Raw genomic sequence first — 14,262 nt, forward strand, 5'->3', positions numbered from 1 at the left:
TTAACCAACTGAGCCACCCAGGCACCCCCAATAAAAGACTCTTAAATGCAGAAAACAAACTGAAGGCTGATGGAGGGAGGGGGGAGTGTGGGGGGGGAGGGGAAAATGGGTGATGGGCATTGAGGAGGGCACTTGTTGGGATGAGCACTGGGTGTTGTATGCAAGTGATGAATCATGGGAATCTACTCCTGAAGCTAAGACTATACTGTAAACACAGTTAGCTAACTCGACAATAAATTATATTTAGGAAAAAAAATAAGTATATAACCACCTGACTCACACAGCAAAAATTACAGCTCTTTCTGCCCAGGAGTCCTGTCCCCATGCTACTTATAAAAACTTATTAAGTTGCACCATAAAAAAAATAATAATAAAAAATAAATAAAATCTGCCACTATGATTGTGGCTTTGCCAGTGTTTCCTTGTAATTTTGTAAATATTCTGTAAAGTATATTCTAATGGTTTTTTTTTTTTTACTTTATTTTTGAGAGAGAGAGAGACAGAGTGTGAGTGGGGGAAGGACAGAGAGAGAGGGAGACACAGAATCCAAAGCAGGCTCCAGGCTCTGAGCTGTCAGCACAGAGCCCGATGGGGGCTCATGAACCGTGAGATCATGACCTGAGCCACTTAACTGCTTAACCAACTGAGCCACCCAGGTACCCCATTTTCTTGTGTATGTTCTGAAGACATTAGGTGTAGTCAGGTTCAGGATTTAGTCTACTGGTGACTTATTCTTTTCATCATTGTATAGTGACTCCTTTTTCCCTATTAGTGACTTTTGTCTACTATTAATATTGCTACATTTGTCATTCTTTTGATTTGTATCTGCTTAGTACAAAAATACTTCCAATATTTCTGTATCATTATGTTTTAGATATATGTCCTATAAGCAGCATATAGCTAGAGCTGTAAAAATATAGTCCAAGAATTTCTGCTATGTAAGTGGCAACTTTAGTCCTTTTACATATCTTGTTATTATTGATATATTTCATAACTTGTTATTTTATTTATCTTATATTTACCATGTTTTTGCTTTACTTCTGTTCTCCTTCTGCTACCTTCTGTTAGATTGATCAAATTTTCAAATTTTCTTCATGCTCACCCCTTTTCCCTCTACTGGTTCGGATATTGCATACTGGGTTTTTATTCTTTTAAGTGGTCAATTTACATCTCTATTATGCACATCTGACTTAACAAGGGATGAAATTAATCAGTATCTTTATGCTCTTCCCATAACAATGCCAAGGATCTTAAAAGCTTCAATTCCAGGGGCGCCTGGGTGGCTCAGTCGGTTGAGCGGCTGACTTTCGCTCAGGTCATGATCTTGTGGTCTGTGAGTTCGAGCCCTGCATCCAGCCCTGAGCCCCGTGCTAAAGGCTTGGAGCCTGCTTGGGATTCTGTGCCTTCCTCTCTCTCTGCCCCTCCCTGCTCATGCTCTGTCTCTCTCTGTCAAAAATGAATAAGCATTTTTTAAAAATTTAAAAAAAAAAAGGCTTCAACTCCAATTACCCACCTCTCATTTTCCATGCATTGTTATCTAATATTTTATTTCATCTTATTTTTAACATCTCAAATTATTTATTATTGTTGGTGGTGGTATAAGTCAGTGACATTTTTGTTGTATTTTTAATTTTCAAAATATTAATTCCAGTATAACATACAGTGTTATTTTAGGGTCAGGTGTACAATACAGTGATTCAACAATTCTACACATTGCTCACTGCTCATCGTGATAAGTGTGCTCTTAACCCCTTTACCTATTTCCCCCGTCTCCCTACCTACCTCTCCTCTGGTAACCCCCCGTTTGTTCTCTATAGTTAAGAGTCTACTTTTTGGGGGAAAAAAAGTCTGTTTTTTGGTTTGTCTCTTTTTTTTTCCTTTGTTTCGTTTCTTAAATTCCACACATGAGTGCAAACATATGGTATTTGTCTTTCTCTGGCTGACTTGTTTCGCTTAGCGTTACACCCTCTAGAACCATCCATGTTGTTGCAAATGGTGAAATTTAATTCTTTTTATGGCTGAGTAATATTCCATTGGCTATAAATACCACATCTTCTTTATCCATTCATCTATAGATGGACACTTGGGCTGCTTCCATCATTTGGCTAATGTAAATAATGCTGCAATAAACATAGCAATGCTAAAATCAATGACTGTTTAGATTTATACACGGATTATCTCATGGCCTCTATTACTGTGGATAAGTTGTCTGCAATCAGTGTAATTATTGGTCCTTTTCAAGTAAGCCGTGTTTCCTCTCTGATTGCTTTTAAGATTATCTTTGGTGCTCTGCCATGTCTACATGTGGATTTATTTTTATTTATCCTACACAGGATCCAGTGTGCCTTTTCAGTCTGAAGGTCCGTATCTTTTTTCCATTCGAGCAAAATTTCATCCATTCGATCTGTTCTTTTTCAAAGTATCCTGTTCTTTCACTATCCTTTTTATTCCTTCCTTTATATTTTTAATTAGTTTAACATACTGATTTGACATCTTTTTCAGCTTGTTCTATCATTCCAAATCCTTGGAGATAATGACTTTTCTATTTATTATACTTGCTGACCCTCCTTCACAGTAGATGGTTTCTTCATGTGATTTGTCCCTGGTGTTTGTGAGCTCACCTTCAGCAAGGCTGTTTGTTCTCTGGGAGTCGTGTGTCCTGAGTTGGGAAAATGGGCCTCAGAGATCTGTTTGGTATTTACTTCTACAATGGCCTCAAGGGCTCATCAGGAGATTTTTTTTTTTTATTTAAGTTTATTTTTTTTTTCTTTATTTTTTTTTAATTTTTTTTTAACGTTTATTTATCTTTGAGACAGAGAGAGACAGAGCATGAACAGGGGAGGGGCAGAGGGAGAGGGAGACACAGAATCCGAAACAGGCTCCAGGCTCTGAGCTGTCAGCACAGAGCCCGACGCGGGGCTCGAACTCATGGACCGCGAGATCATGACCTGAGCCGAAGTCGGCCGCCCAACCGACCAAGCCACCCAGGCGCCCCTATTTATTTATTTTTGAGACAGAGAGAGAGAGCAGGGGGAGAGAGAGAATCCCAAGCAGGCTCCACGCTTAGCACAGAGCCCGACACGGGGCTCAGTCCCACAACTGCAAGATCACGACCCTAGCCAATATCAGGAGTCGGATGCTTAACCAACCTAGCCACCCAGGTGCCCCTTTTTATTGGTTTTTAAGCAGGCTTCACGCCCCGCTCAGAGTCCAACGCAGGACTCGAACTCATGACCCTGAGACCAAGACCTGAGCTGAGATCAAGAGCCGGACGTTTAACTGACTGAGCCACCCAGGCGCCCCACGGGGAATATTTTTGTGTTAAATTTTCACAAGAAATTAAATGGCACAAGAACTTGGGAATTCTTTGCCCCGTGGACAGCATACATTTAGATGCTACTTGCACAAACAGTTCAGGTTTTAAGTTTTGGTTTTTCCCTGGGAATCTTTTCTCCCAGAGCCCTAAGCCAAGACGAGATTCACTGTCAGTTCTCCAGGTTGGTGGGTAGAATCTTTCCTGAGGGGCAGCCCTTCCGGTGTTCTAGCTTATACAGGGGTCTCTGTTCCACGTTTTCTTAAGGCCACGCCCCTTGACCCATGGAGGGCATTGATTCTTCTGGCCCCTGTCATTAGGGCCCACGTATCCCGGGTCAGAGTTCAACTCTGACTACAGATTCGTTCTGCCCACCAGACACCTGGGCGTTTCCCCACCCTTTCTTCAAAGTTCCACTGCGGTTCTATTATCTTTCAGTTAATATTTTACTCTACATTTCTCAGTGTTTTCAAGGGGAGGGGTGTCAGTGTCGGTTGAGTCCAGAATCTGCAAGCGATGGTCTGGATGGCCAGCAGAATAGCTCAGGGAGCCTTGGGACCTGCAAAGTGAGGCCTGGAGACAGCATGGGTTGCGGGTGGGGAGCTGAACATCTCTGCATAGGAAATAAACAGGAGTTGGAGGGTAAGGAGGTGAGAGCTGGTTCTGAGACACGGGAAGACCACAGGGCCTGGAGGGATAAGGGAAGGGCCTTGGCTCCGAAAGAACAAACAGCAAGAAATCCTGGCAGTGGAGACATCCCGGGACCCGTGAAAATAGCGGTGAAGCTTCATTTAACTTTGTTCTCTGTGTTCAGCTGCTGTGAATCCTCCCTCCTCTCGTGCAGCAGGGGTCTACACCAATGCCTGTGCCTGTGGTAGTTGCGTAAAACCAAGGAAGAGGGGCGCCTGGGTGGCGCAGTCGGTTAAGCGTCCGACTTCAGCCAGGTCACGATCTCGCGGTCCGTGAGTTCGAGCCCCGCGTCAGGCTCTGGGCTGATGGCTCGGAGCCTGGAGCCTGTTTCCGATTCTGTGTCTCCCTCTCTCTCTGCCCCTCCCCCGTTCATGCTCTGTCTCTCTCTGTCCCAAAAATAAATAAACGTTGAAAAAAAAAAATTAAAAAAAAAAAAAAAAACCAAGGAAGAGCCCATCTCGGGGTGTGCTGCCTGCAGGGAAGAAAACATCCACAGGGAAGGAGAATTCAGCAGAAGGAAGAAACAGGGCCAAGAGGAGCCTAAAGAAACATGGGGGCCTCTGCTGACCTCTTCCCGGAGACTTTGAGGGGAGGCAGGGGTCTCCCTTCTGGACCTGAAAAAGAAGGCTCAGCTCAGGCCTGTTATTTCAGCTCTAAGAAGGGCTCACCCCACTGTGCAAGGGGGCTGGAAGCTGACTCATGGGCCCTGCTCTCAGTGTGGCTCCCGCAGACACATGGCCCGTGTGCAATTTCACCCAGAGAGGCACCTGCTCACTTATCCAGAAGCCCCGGGTTTGGCCACCTCATCTATCCGGAACACACCTGCGAACAAGGAAATGGGGTTTTAAACAACATACGCTGCCAACTATGTGTAAGTACCTTTTGCACACTTTTCAAATGCCTTTAGTGCTTTCACTCAGGAGCCAATTATCTTTGTTTTAGAATTAGTAAAAGAATGGGGGTGCCTGGGCGGCTCAGTCGGTTAAGCGTCAGAATCCTGGTTTCAGCTCAGGGCGTGATCTCACGGTTTTGTGAGTTCGAGCCCCACATCGGGCTCTGCACTGGTGGTGCAGAACCTGCTTGAGATTCTCTCCCTCTTTCTCTTTCCGCCCTTCCCTGGGTCCTGCTTTCCCTCTCTCCCTCTCCTCTCCCCCCATCTCTCTTAAAAATAAATAACGTTAGAATGAGTAAAAGAATGAAGAACTTTGGAATCAATCTTGGTTTAACCTATACTAGCTATGCAACCTTGAGCCTCAGTTTCCCCATCTGTAACATGCCCAAGTCCCAGAGCCCGTGGGTGACAGAGACCTGACTCTGTGCTGCCACCACACGAAGCTAGTCTGTGGTACTTAGCTGACACGAGCCCCAGGGAATGTTTGCCAACTGTCTGACTGAAAGAATCGAGCTAATGAAGTCCCCAGTGAAGGCACACACCAAAGATGAGACACGTGTCCCCTCACAAAAGGAGAGAATGAAGCATACAGGGGCAAACCGTTTGTGAACTCACAACATGGTGCCCGAAGCACACGCCTGCATCCCGTTGCCAAAAGACCCAGGGGGAAATCAACCCTCCGGACAACTTCGTCCTACTGAGACGGAATTCAAAGACCCTGTCTTCCTTCCCTCCGACATATATTGTCTACACACAATGAGGAGCAGAGAGAGGCAGCAGAAGGCAATAGATGCACAGCCCAGTGAGGACAGAGACACCCCTATTGCTAACCCCTTCATTCCTAGGCGATGGGTCTGTTCTTATCCTGCTTCCTAAAGCTCACCTGGAGAGAGGAGAGGCCCCTAGAGGGACAGAATAGTCTGGAGCCCGCTCTGGCCGTATATTCATTCGTAGTGTCGGCTCTGCCACGGCGGAGGGGTCTGGGAGGGTGGTCACTCCTCCCCCAAGGACTGTGCCCATAGTCCCGGCACTGGACCCAGTGACAATGGCCAAAAGCTCAAAGGAGTGGAAAGAAAATCTTTTCTTTCTCTCTATGCTATTTTGGCTTTGGTTTGGGGCCAGAAGGACCTCCAGGGAATCTTGAAAAATTCTGCTGGAAAGGTCGGTGATTTGTCTTCCTAGCCAGTTCTCAGCAACAATAGCTCCCCTCCCCACCCACCTGCAGCGCCTCCACAATGGGGTACAGGCGTCATGGCACTCAGGCCAGGCCCCCGCAGGGTGCACACACGTGGCCCTGCCCCCGTGTGCTGGCGTTTTCATGCTCAAAGCTTTCCTTCCTTCACCCGCTGCCCTCTGGCTGCCACCCCCTCCCTCTTCCCCTGCACCCTGTGACTGCTCGCTTTTCCTCCCATGGCCATTCTCTCCTTCTCATAGCAACGGCATGCCCCAGTTTCTAGCTGAGCAGAGGACTGTCCAGAATAAAGGCGACATTTCCTAGTCCTTGTCACTGGGTGTGGCCAAGTGACTAAGCTTTGGCCAGTGGGATTCCAGCTGAATTGAGGGGTCCCGGGAACCCTCCTGGCTGTGCCCTTGAAGGGAAGGGGGCACGCCATGTGCTGCCTTGGCCCCCTTCCTCCTGCTGGCGGCACGATGCTGTGGGGCAAGCATTCTGGACCACAGAGAGGACGCCAGTGCCCTAGCGAGGGTAAGCAAGAGTTGGAGTGCCCTGGCCCGTGCTGGCTTTGCGGAGTGGAGCCCCCACCCCCAAACTTGTACTTTGAAGGAAATGAACCTCTATGCTGAGCCACTTCGAACCTCTGTCACCTGCAGCGATACTCACAGCCTATAGGATCCTGTCGCTCACACAGCCGTCACTTTCCCAGGAGCTGCCCCCTGGCTTTTGCCACCACCCCTCCAACCACTGACCTCCTCCTGGAAAAACCCAAGGGCCTCTTCCCAGCTCTCATCCCACGCAGTACCTGGCCACCTCCCACTCCTCCTGTTTGGCCCATTCTTAGCTTCTGGGATGCCATGCTTCTGTCTGGGATCATTCTAGGGAGAAGGGCTAGACTGTCCTTCTGGATGCAAAGTAGATGAGCCAGGTTTCTGGGCTGAGGTGGGAGTGTCTTCCCAGACTCCAAGCTGGGCCTTTCCCCCCTGGCTGGATGTTGCTTGCCCATCCTGCATGGCTGGGCTCGTGCAGAGGACGTGCCACTTGTCCGCTCCCGATGGCTGGCTGGACGCTTTCCCTCTGCCCTGGCAACTGTTGTCTTCCTTAGTTTCCAAAACCGAGCTGGGTCTACTTAAAATCATCTCTGTGGAGTCTATGGCTGGCCTCACCCTCCTGCTAGACTGCCTCCGAGCAAAATCATAACTCCTCTCCCAATCTACTAGCTTGGGCTGCTGGTGTTCTTGCCCAGAGATTTGGTTGAGCCAGGGGCTACCCTGGCCATACTGGGTCAGAGGTCCTCGGGGGCCCTGGAGATGCACACTGCCCGTGATTCAATCCCCAGTGAGCCCACAAAGCGCTCCAGGGGACCCATCCTCCAGCAGGAAGACTACAGGGCACACCCATGGCCCCAAGAAAGGCACTGATGTCCCCTCCAATAAAAGGAAGGCTGCCCCTTTTATGGTAAGGACTGGTGTTTACTAATGAGTGCAGTTCCCTTTACAAAACACTTATCCATTGAATCCTATCAGCCCTCAAGGTAGGGCTCCCCGGGGCGTAAGGTAGGGGTCCCAGGGCACCCGTGGTGGGAGACACAAGGGGCTGGGCTGCCATTGGCTTTCCGTTTCTGTTCCACCACAGTTGTCATGAGCCCTAGGCAAGTGCTAGGCTTTCTCAGCTGTATGGCGGGGATTGAAACAATTTTCCAGCAGCTTCTCAGAGCGCTTGAGGCAACTTAGGAAATGACTTCTGTGAAAGCCTTTTGAAATGATGGGTCCCTGGGCAAACTGAGGGTTGACTGCCAGTGAGGGAAGCCTGGGCAGGGACGGAGGGACTCTGAGGAGCTTCGGGATCGGGAGAGGAGGCGCAGAGGCCTCAGAAGCTCCACCCTCCGACCTCCCTGGCCCTCCTAGCTTTGAGGGCCTCAGCACATCCTGCAGTACTGACTACAGCCACCAGGGGACGCTTCAATGACTGTCCGGAGGCCGCCCTCCTTTGTTCCCTTTTGCAGATGAGAAGGTTAAGGCTTAGGGCCATCAGCTGGCCTGGAGGGTTCTGGCTGTTAAGTGGTGAAGTCAGGACTCGAACCCTGCTCTGCCTGGCTCCAGAGCTTATGCACTTGCCCGCTCCATTGTCCTCCTTCCCTTAGTAATTCTGGAGGCTCCATCACATTCCTCTAGTTCAACAGCTGGACACCCTTGCCTACTGACTTCACCCCTCACTGTGACTCCTGACTCCCAGATCTATATGCCCAGCCCTGTCCTCTAGCCGAAGCTTCTGCTTGGATTCTCAGGTGCCATTGAGCCCTCTGACTTGATGGCTTGTAGCCACCTCAGACTCAGATCTCTTCCCAGACTTGTATTCCTCCCAGGTTTGCTGTCAGCAGGTATGTGCCCCTCCCCTGGTACCTGGTATCACCTCCCACTGTCACCCGGGCTTGACTTCAGCTCTCCTATTGTGTTCGCTTCAGCCCTGCATTGCCTCCTCCTCGTGCCCCAACTCATCACTCCTGACACTGCATCTGCACTCACGCTGCTATGTTCTGCCTGATGGATCCTTCCCCAAAGCAGATTGTTCCAAGCCCCCTGACCCAAGGCTCCTGCTCAGAAGCCTTCAGTAATTCCCTATTTTCTACAGAGTCAAGTCCAAGCCCTCCTTAGAGTGGCCCCTGTGATCTAGTTCCTTGCTGCCTCCTCTGTCCACACGCTGGAGGACCAGTGTTCTACCACTGAGCTAGACAGGGCTTGCTGCCTACCTAATGCGCGTTTTCTCCTTCTTCGTTCACAAGAGAACCCTGATTTTTAGCAGCTCCCCCAATAAAGCCACCATTTCTCAGCTTCCCTTACAGCTAGTTGTGGCCACACGACAAAATTCAGGCCAATGAGATGTTAATGAAAATGTTACATATGCCTTGCAGTAAATTGGCTTATAGGGAGTTAACTTAGCTGAGAGCAATGCCTTTTTGGGTCTTTCTCCTTCCTGCCGCCTAGAATGCTGATGTGCTGGGTGGAGCTCCAGCAGCCCTTTTGGTCCCTAAAGTGCTCTTGAGTATGGAGGCCAGTGCTAGAATGGTGGAGCAGAAAACTAGAGAGAACCTGGGCTCCTTACAGCCATAGAGCTGTCATGGATATCCTAGACTGCCTCCTTTCAACTAATTTTATGTGAAAAAGAAATGAACAGATCGCCTCTAAGCCACTATTATTTTGGATATTCTGTTCTGTACAAGTAAATCCTGATCTTGATTGATACAGCCAGATGGCAATATGCCAATTACATTTCTATATGCCTTTGCATATGCAATTCCTCCTTCCCCGGGATGCCTTTCTTTCCTTTCTTGCTGTTGAAGGCCTAATCATGTTGCAGGTATCGATTTTAATAGCTATTACTCCACAAAACCTTCATCCATTCTCTGGGCATGACAACCCCCTACTGTAGCCATAGTTTTCCCAGTCCTCAGTTTGGTCTTTTTTTTTTTTTTTAATTTTTTGTTAATGTTGATTTATTTTTGAGAGAGAGAAAGTGAGAGAGCGAGCACAAGTGGGGGGAGGGCAGAGAGAGAGGGAGACGCAAAATCTGAAGCAGGCTCCAGGCTCTGAGCTATCAGCACAGAGCCCGAAGGAGGGCTTGGACTCACAAACCCATGAAATCATGACCTAAGCCGAAGTTGGATGCCTAACCAACTGAGTCACCCAGGCACCCTCTCGGTTTGGTTTTCTTATAGCACTTACCTAAGTACCAGGGCTACTTGAATTGACCAGGGGACAAGAAATTGGGTTTTCTTCAATCTCTGCTTACCCAGAAATTAGTACAGTGCTTGGCACATAGGAGGTAATCAATACATTTTTGTTGAACACCCCCCCCCCCCACACACACACACAACATCTTCAAGGCAGCTGCCACAGATTCCCAGGACAGACATTCTGACAGATGGGTGTGGGAAGAGGGGGACACAGGGAGAAGGAAGACAGGAAACCAAACTTAAGCCCCTCCCCTTCCCCTTTCTCTTACCTCTGAGCAGCCGGTAGGCCCCCTAGCAGTATCTGCCTCCTCTGGCTCCCCTTGCTGAAAGGCTCCACACTAACACCATGGAGGGTGCTCTGATGCTGGTAGGGCAGGAGCCAGGGGTCCCAGGGCCCGTGGAGGCCCACGGCAGAATCAGGGCCCAGGAATATCTGGACAGGGCAGCAGGATGGAAATAATGGCACAGATCTAACTAGGGGCTGACTACTTTACCGGCACACCCTAGCCTCTGTCTCCTGACTTCTGGCCCCCAAGGCCCAGAGTGGGGGTCCAGCTATTAACCCAAAGGATATGGTAGCCCCCCAACAGAGTTGTTAGATGGCTCATCGGCAGGAATCAAGTGGACGGAAGGAGAACCAGTACCCAAGGATGCAGGTGGGAGCCTGCGTGGTCCCCAACCATTTCCCTCCAGGGTTATCAGACCCACAGTCAGTTCCGTTTCTCTCCACCAGGCGGCAGTGCTAGCCAAGCACTCTGGCTCCTCGGGCAGATTTTCCAAGGGAGTGTGGATAATCCATCATTTATCAGCTCACTCAGAATACGAGTTTTAGGTCTGGAAGGGAATTTAACCAATATTTAATTAAGGTACAATTAACATGCAAGTTGAGCGTCCACCTGGATGAATTTTTCCACATGTATACACATCACCCAAACAAGATAGAAGATAGTTCCAGCACCCCAGAGGCTCCCTTGTGCCCCTTCTCGGTCATTAAGTCCCAAAGGTGAGCACTATCCTGATTCCTAACACCATACATTCCTTTAGCCAGTTTTTGAACTTCATATAAATGGAGGCACGCAGTGGGGGCTTTCTGGATCTTCTCTGAGGTCAGCGTCACATCAGCGAGGTTTAACCATGCTGTGGGTAACAGTAATTTGTTCGTTTTTGTGGCCACGAGTCTTCCATGGTATGACTGCATGGTAATATTCTTCCGCTCTCCTGTTGATGGGTGGGGGAGGTTGGGTTCCCCAGGGAGCAGCCCCTGAGACAGATTACTGATGGGTTTCTAGTCGGGGGCTGTCATGAATCACACTGCTCTGAGGATTCATGTCAGTCTTCGTGGACACCTGCACCCAAGTACATTGGATACTCACTACGGGCGGCATCTCTGGGTCATTGGGTAGGCGGACCAGCAATTTTAGAAGAAACTGCCAGGCTGCGCTGTTTGGCATGGACAAATCCTTGCTGACCACCTACTGCGCACCCAGCCCCGATTGTTCCAGGGGCTGGTTTCCGGGCATGGCAGCCCCTTGCCCTCCCGGATTTTGGCCCAGTGGGGAGCAGCTGAACACAGGCAGGGGTCGTAAGGTAGGGGTCCCAGGGCGCCCGTGGTGGGAGACACAAGGGGCTGGGCTGCCATTGGTTTTCCGTTTCTGTTCCACCACAGTTGTCATGAGCCCTAGGCAAGTGCTAGGCTTCCTCAGCTGTATGGTGGGGATTGAAACAGTTTTCCAGCAGCTTCTCAGAGCGCTTGAGGCAACTTAGGAGATGACTTCTGTGAAAGCCCTTTGAAATGATGGGTCCCTGGGCAAACTGAGGGTTGACAGCCAGTGAGGGAAGCCTGAGGAGGGACGGAGGGACTCTGAGGAGCTTCGGGATCGGGAGAGGAGGCGCAGAGGCCTCAGAAGCTCCACCCTCCGACCTCCCTGGCCCTCCTAGCTTTGAGGGCCTCAGCACATCCTGCAGTACTGACTACAGCCACCAGGGGACGCTTCAATGACTGTCCGGAGGCCGCCCTCCTCCAGAGGGCTAGTCACTCCCTTGGAGCAAAGGTACACAGCAGTCTTGCCTTGCCGTGGAGGTGGCCTGGAGGGGAGGAGAGGGTGCTGTCTCCATCATCTTGAGGCGGCCTCTGCCTCACACTCAGGCAACCCGTTAGCAACAATCCACAAAGCTCCTACTGTGTGTCAGCACAGTTGAACAGAGAGGGTCAATAAATGCTCCGAAAGTTGCTCAGTGGCATAAGTGAGGAGGCATGGAAGGGGCATAGTGAAACCACTGATGCAAGCCCCCACAGACCCCACGAGTCAGACATACAGGCTCCTAGCTGCCTCCGACCAGAGCCCCTTTACTGTTTTATACATCTGCAGAGAAACAAGAAAAAGTTGCCTCCCGAAAAGCCTGTGGGATGCCGTTCTGCCTGAGATACCCAACATAATGTGCCATGTTGGCAAGAAAAAATAACCATACTCGTTTGCAGCTTAGTGACAGTCACAGGATGGAGAATTTCTGCCCTTGTGCTCTAGAGAGGACAACAGTCTGCCATCTGCTGAGAATGTGTCCCAATTCCAGGCCCCCGAAGCGGAACCATCGCCTTACCGCCATTAGTCCGGGAGATGGCAGATGATCAAGAGAGGAAATATTATAGCCAACCTCATCCCTAATCATTCGGCATGATCCTAGATCCTGACACCCTTACCCTGGATTTTCATCCTTTAAAAACCCCTGCTTGTAAGCCATCGGGAGCTCGGGACTGGGAGCGCCAGCCACCCTCCCCGTCCCCCCCCCCCCCACCCCGTTCTCCCGGCCGGCAGCGCCACACCAATAAATAGCCTATCTTTCTTCACCGCAAAAGCTCTGTCAGCTTTTATGGGCTTGGTTCGGTGACACTAGCACAGTGGTCAAGGCACCTGCTCTCCAGCCAGAGGGCCAAGGCCGAGGCACTGCCTTGTGGCTATAAACAATTTGCTTCACTGATTTGTGCCTTGTTCTCCCAGTCTGCAAAATGGGAATGATTACAATAAATAGGTATTTTTGAGAAGTTGCCACGAGGGTTATCAAGTTAATACAGTACTGGGCTTAGAACAGCGGTGTTCATTAAGTGAACAAACATGGGCGTGGGTGATGGAGGTGCTGCTTGGGCACCCCCGCGCCCCGAGTGTCAAGGCCTGAGGTGGGGTTGTAGTTCCCAGAAAGGCCTACTCCCACTACGGTCCTGAAGATGGAACCATACCACCTCAGCCTGTCGGCATCGGATACCCTGAGGTCTAGGACTTGCCGGCTAATTTTCCACCAGGCCTGAGGCCCAGGACCTGATTTCCCTGATAAGCTTCCATAATCACATCTTTTGTAAGAATGTGGCTTATCAACAAGGTGCTCTGGGCTCCAGCGGTCTGGTCACCACCCAAGGCAGCCAGTGATACGCCTGGAGCCAGGGCACGGAGAGAGGGGAGGGAACTCTGGGCCCCGGCACTGATAAGAGATAAGGGGATGCCCTAAGCCTGGATCCCTCAGGTTGGGCCAGCAGGACCATAAAGCGTGGGGCCCTTGCCTCAGACTGGACCAGCTGGAACCAACCTTGGACTCACTGTGATTGCTCTTGACCAGTTTGCCTTTGGCCTTTAGAACACTGCTTCTAGAGGGGGAAACTGAGGGAGCCTGGCCTGGGGTGTGGTATGCAAGAGAAGGTCCAGGGTCCAGGCAGATCTTCTGAGGTGTACTGGGGCCAGACCGCTGTCACCTCTCCATTGCCGAGACTAAAGTCACAGCATGTCTGTGCTAGAAGGGCCCATAGACCAGCTCACCTTGGCTTCCTGCTTTACACATGGGGACACCAGGGCCCAGGAAGGGCAGGGGAGGGGAAGAAAACACAGGAGGCAGAACCTGGGTCTCCAGACCTTTCATCCTTTTCTTTCTTTCTTTTTTTTTTTTTTAATTTTTTTTAATGTTTATTTTTGAGAGAGACAGAGACAGAATGCGAGTGGGTTGGGGCAGAGAGAGAGGGAGACACAGAATCGGAAGCAGGCTCCAGCCTCTGAGCTGTCAGCACAGAGCCCGACGCGGGGCTTGAACTCATGAGCTGAGCCGAAGCCAGACGTTCAACTGACTGAGCCACCCAGGCGCCCCTCTTTTTTTTTTTTTTTAATTATTCTTTTTATTTTTATTTATTTTTTTAATGTTTATTTATTTTTGAGACAGAGAGAGACAGAGCATGAGTGGGGGAGGGGCAGAGAGAGAGGGAGACACAGAATCTGAAGCAGGCTCCAGGCTCTGAGCTGTCAGCACAGAGCCCAATGCAGGGCTTGAACTCATGAGCTGTGAGATCATGACCTGAGCCGAAGTCAGACACCCAACCGACTGAGCCACCCAGGCACCCCGCTTTCATCCTTTTCCACAATCTCCCCAGCCCAGTCACCTGCACCACCGTCCCCAGCTCCTCCTGGGACAGGCATGGGGATATC

The sequence above is a fragment of the Herpailurus yagouaroundi genome, unplaced genomic scaffold, assembly GCF_014898765.1.
Source record: "Herpailurus yagouaroundi ecotype Mexico unplaced genomic scaffold, PumYag 188, whole genome shotgun sequence".
Lineage (NCBI taxonomy): Eukaryota > Metazoa > Chordata > Mammalia > Carnivora > Felidae > Herpailurus > Herpailurus yagouaroundi.